This window comes from Leptodactylus fuscus, chromosome 1, assembly GCF_031893055.1.
Source record: "Leptodactylus fuscus isolate aLepFus1 chromosome 1, aLepFus1.hap2, whole genome shotgun sequence".
Classification (NCBI taxonomy): domain Eukaryota; kingdom Metazoa; phylum Chordata; class Amphibia; order Anura; family Leptodactylidae; genus Leptodactylus; species Leptodactylus fuscus.
The window spans coordinates 64,563,397-64,569,698 of record NC_134265.1 but is presented as its reverse complement, the minus strand read 5'-3'; positions in this window follow the sequence as shown (position 1 = coordinate 64,569,698).

Below are 6,302 nucleotides of genomic sequence, written 5' to 3'. Positions count from 1 at the left end.
TTTATGGCTGTGTACGTGTGTAATACTGGAAGCCTTCCAGCACGCCTCCATTATATCTACATCAGGCACCATAGTATATGAGAGCAGGGAAATAAACATCTGGGGCAAGGAGGAGAAGGAAAAGCCCCTCTACCCACAGCCTGTACTAGGATTACTAGTGTCTAACTGTGCCAGGGCTAGAGGAGCAGCAGGAAAGGGTTAATATAGTACACAGACATAGATCAGATACACATACTATACACACGTATATACATATACACACACACGTATATCATATATACATATACACACAAATATATCACACATATACACACATATATCATATACACATATATGAATACTGCACTCACATACATTTTATACACATATACATATACGCATAAACACACGTATATACTATACATATATAGATATATATTATACACACATATATCATATATAGAGATGTATCATAAACACACATATAATATATATGTATATGTATTACACACACATATATACACAATATGCACATATATTATACAAAACATATGCATAATATATACATCTACACACATATATCATATACATATATATAATAAACACACATACACACGGACATATAATCTACACTCATATAATATATGTATTTGTATTATACACACACACTATACACATATATATTATGAACACAAACACACATACAATATCTAAATATATACTATGTACATACATATATACAGTATACACATATATTATATACACATATGCACAGTATATACACATATATATTATGTACACAAACATACACGTACAATATATGAATACACGTGTGTATGTGCACACATGACTATAATTGCTGTCCTTTACTGTGCGTATAATATTTTTTTCCAAGTGAGTGTGATGATAATTTTGAGTGAATGATGTCATATCAGGAATCTTGAGGTCACATATGACCCCCTTAGGTAACATACATTTCTGCGATATGTACTATGTGTATTTATGCTGGCTGTAGATGATGGGTAGTTGTAGTTTATAACTTGGAATTTCTGCAAATATAAAAAAAATAGATGATTAATAAAATTGCTCCCAGCATGATGTGCAATTGTAACAAAATAGCGCTGAGTAAACGCTGAGTGCTGGCTGTGATGACCAAGGCGCAAACCATCTGGTGTGCATTATAGAGCAAGGGTACTAAATATTCCTAAGAGCTGATGTATTAAATGTGCACAAAGCCTGGAAGCTGCCCATATGCTGGAGTGCAGCAGATATAGGGCAAGGTATAAGTGGTACCTCCACCCCCAGCAGTTCTGTGCCAGTCACTGCTCAGATAGCAGCACACACAGGTGACGTCACTGGAGGAGACCTCACAGTTCTCATAGTCTGTTTCCCATCACTTATAGTGTCGCCCTTCCACTGTAGGATGGATATAGCAGCCAGAGAGAATCTCTTCTGGGCTATTTATATCAGTGCTGAGGCTTGGTCATTATGTCACACTGCAGCTTAGGCAATGAATTACAGAGCATGGACTGCTGCAGTGGTCAGACAGGGGGCTGCTCTTGTGGCAGCACTATATATATATATATATATATATATATATATATATATATATATATATATATATATATATATGTATATATATGGATTGCTATTATATCTGGAGGGTGCATTAGTTCTTTCTCAGTAGTGTAAGCCCTTTTATTACCTTTGTGTTAGTATTTACTATTTACACCATAATAACACTGTTAATGATAAAGAAGGAATAAAAGAAATAAATGTAAAAGAAGGAAAGAGAGATCTTACTTCTTCTTGCTCTTCTCCAGGCGTGTGTCTCCTGCCGCTGCCTCCTTTAATTATCTGAGCTGCTATTTCTTCCCTGGGAGACCCTGGTGGGGATTTTAGGTGGGAAGTGATTTGTGCTGAGTTATTTTGGAGCAGGGAGGCTGCTCATGCCCACAGGCTTTCAGTGGAGTGCAGATTGAGACATATCTTGTTCCCTATAAAAGGATCATTTCATGTGGGAGGCTGGACACAAAGTTTGGACTCGTGACTGGCATTCCTGAGAGACATGCATATTTTACTACAACAAAGCAGGCCTGGGAGAGGGCTTAGGGGGAGAGGGGGGAAAAACTTGGGAAGAAGTTACTTAGTGACAAACATCTGTCAACATGGGGTAATGTGAGTGGAGTGGTAATGATTGCTATATACTTACCAGGAGTGCACCACAAACACACAGACCACCAGCTGCAAACCTACAGCCATCTTTATTGGGATGGAAGTGTGCATCTACATAAATGAAGAGAGAACTCCCTGAATACTGTATATAACATCCCGAGTACTGAATATACTGTGTATAACACCCTGAGCACTGCATATACTATATAAACATCCTGAGCACTGCATATACTATATATAACAGCCTGAGCATTGCATTTAACAGCCTGAATACTGCATATAGTACCCTGAGAACTGCTTATAATACCCTAAGTACTGTACGCTGAGCACTGCATATAACACCCTGAATACTGCATATACTGTATATAACACCCTGAGTACTGTATATAACACCCTGAACTCTGCATATAACACCCTGAACTCTGAATATGACACCCTGAACACTGTATACAACACCCTGAGCACTGCATATAACACCCTGCATACTGCATATAACACCCTGCATACTGCATATAAGAATCTGTTGCTGTGACTTTGTCTATCAGCAACACACTCTTAGCTATGGCATATATACAGATATATCTCCAACGTCCTTGCTTCACAATTTCACTTTTTAGCAGTGACCCTGCAGACAATAGGATTGCAGGCCTAGTGGTGATGTGGATGTCTCTGTTAGATTTCACTGGAGATCCATTGACAAAGAATGCTAATGAGCATTTTGCAGGGTTTGTAGAGGACTGCATCTCTCTCCATGTATCTCTCTGTCTCTCCCTTTTCCCACTGTCTCCTTCCCCCTTTATTTCGTCCCCCTCCCCCAATGCCACTGACCGCCGACCCTCCCTCCTTCTTTGAGAGCCACAAGATCAATAACTGACCCCAGGATTTTGCCAGGGCTTTATGTATCTGACCATCCAGTGATATGATCAGTCCTAAACGTTATATCCAGCCAATGTCTTCTTACATCAACACAAAGGATGGCTGAGAGCAAGCAGCTTGGTCTGCTCCCCCCATAACCCTCCTCCCCTCTTCCCAAGCTCAGGAGGATATTTTATACCCCCTACTTTTGGATCTGATCCATTGCATTGCTTTAAGCAAGATGAAGGATTGTGCAGACAAGGAGATGTATATACACTATTATACAGCCATCATCCAGATTACTAACAGTGATTCTGCTGTCAGCCTGCTGAAACCCTCCCCTATCAGATCCACATTGGTACAAAGCACCCAAGAGCTACAGCAGGGAACATATAGACAGCATATATACAGCTTATATACAGCACATATACAGCTCCAAGTCTATAGGATGTGGACAAACAGCACTTATCAATGTGGGAGACGTTAATGGGAGGAAAACAAAAGCAACTTATGTGAAAAGAGTCCAAAATAAAACCAGAAAACGCCTCAGACATAGAAAGCCCACCCCATCAGTCTGTACTGACACCTACAACATGAGGTCACCCAGTCCATTAATGTATAATGAAGACACTTGGTATTAGAGGTAACAGCAGGGTGACAGGTGACTTCATTCTTGTATGAAGAGAAATAGCTCTGAGGACTGGGCCAATCCTGAAAAGAAGGGAAGAGAAGTTGGGACTGGAGTCCCTGACAAGGAGGGATAATAAATGAGAGGGGCTTTCACATAGATATCTCAGACGTGAAATTGCCCCCAGCTGCTTGTGTAAGCAAACAAATAGTCTCATGTAAGAGACCCCGGACTTGTGGCCTGATGAATGGAACAAGACAGAGGTAAATGGACTTTAACTCATTTACCAATAAAACTGCTTGGCTTCTTAAGTTAAAAAACCCCCCAGTGCAGCCAAGTACCCCGAGCAAGGGGGGGTAACAAGAGTTTTATTACCCAGCACTCCCCTCCCCCACACAGTCATTAGTGCGACAATACCTTGTACAAGTCTTATTAATACTCATTATCAAGGAAGGCACAAAACACATTTCTACCTGACCCCATAGGGAAGGACCTTACATCAGTGTCCCCGAGAGAGATGGGACCCTAAAAAGAGGCCATAGAAAGTATAAACTAGAAGATATTCTGTAAAACCAACGAAAGAAAGATTAATAGAAGCCAAGTGTGAATACTGGTCATTGGCTGCTCACTGTCATCCACCTGCCTGATTATTATATATTTGTACCAAAAGCTAAAAAAAATGTGAGGAAGAAATGTAAAGTCTATAGAGGACCCTCAGACTAAAAAGTAACAACCAGAATTGTCTTGTTAATGGAGCAAGATATACAGACACAGACTCGTGTCTTTACTTTAATCTATCTATCTATCTATCTATCTATCTATCTATCTATCTATCTATCTATCTATCATCTATCTATTTATCTCTCTCCTATCTCTCTCTATCTATCTATCTATCTATCTATCTATCTATCTATCTATCTATCTATCTATCTATCTCCTATCTATCTATCTATCTATCTATCTATCTATCTATCTATCTATCTATCTATCTAAAACAAACAATATCGCGATAATTCCAGCACATCCTCATGCCTTACATTGCATTGTAACTATGTTGGTGTTTCAGAACTAGGACACATTTTCGGTAACTTAAAAATAAATCCATTAAAAAAATAAAAAACAATCTACCAGCCCCAATATCCTGCGATCTACGCCCAGAATGATCCATACACACTGCAGCAATATTAATCTAGGGAAGGCTAGCACTGGATGGGCTGTATAGGAGAACATTACTGTACACTGTCACTAGTTCACTAGCAGAGATGGCGAATGGGGGAACTAGAAGTAAAATAAAGTAAAGCAATAAAAGGTAAAAAAAAAATATTAAATCTTGTGAACAAAGTGCGAAAGCAATAAAAAAGCAAGTGATGTATAACGCGAAATATTATCTGGATATGTAAGTGTATAAATCCATGAGAATAGACAAACCATATAATAATAATAATAATAATAATAATAATAATAATAATAATAATAATAATAATAATAATACCCCCTGCAGTCCCTGCCTGTTTGCCGGTGCTGCGGAGAGTACACACCTCACTTTTTACACTTAGATCTCTTCAGAAGACAAAACGCAGCCTTGTAGAGTCATTTAGCGACGTAATGTGTATGAGACAAACGCCTAATCTCCACCTCAGTGTTGGAGCTCTCACCACAGGCCTCCCCACATCCCAAGGCTTTCATGTGCTCGCAAGGTTCCCTGTTATCTCCATATTACACTGCTTCGTGACGTCACTCCTCCACAGCCTTCTACATAACATCTCAGCAGGCTTGGTGGTACCCTCTATTCAATGAGCTGAGACCATATATATATATATATATATATATATATATATATATATATATATATATATATATATATATATATATATGCACTTGCTCCCATAGAGTGGCCGCATTGCACTGCCAGTGACAGGGGGAAGCCATTGCCAATAACCTCTCCAATTGCAGTGGCTGGTTATTGTGCAGGCTGCAGCGTTATTAATACGTTAAGGAAGGGCTCCCCTGGCTCTCTGTGTTCTTACAGATCTGTCTCACATTGTATAAAACATTAATGCTGGGAAAGCTGTTACACCGAGAGCAGAGGGGGAGATTTTACCTTCACAAGAGCTCCATTATGGAGGAGATTCTTAAATGAAAATGTTGTGTGTGCAGGATGGCAGAGGGGATGCAGACATCTTCCTGCAGTCACTGTATGGGATACATACAGGGAGAGAAACCTGCCCTAACATATCTATATTAATAGATTGGGAATAGCCTTTACACTGGGAGAGAGCAGGAAATAATAGGATTGCTGAAAAAGATAGCAAATAGGGTCACATTGTTATCAGGAGAAAAGCCCTGCACAATGCTAGGATCCATCACAATGCACTCTACACTCTACTCTACATATAATACTAGTCATATATCTATCTTCTATATATCTATATATCTACATATATATAGATATATAGATATATATTACAGCAAAAAAATCCAGAACATATATAAATAACAAAGATCACATCAACTAAATCAAATAGGAAAAAAATAAATTCAAATAAATATAATAAATAATAAAGATAATATATCGTAAATATAATAAATATAATATATAATAAATAACAAAGATAATGTATAATAAATAATAAATATAATAAATAAAATAAGATCTAAATCTCGA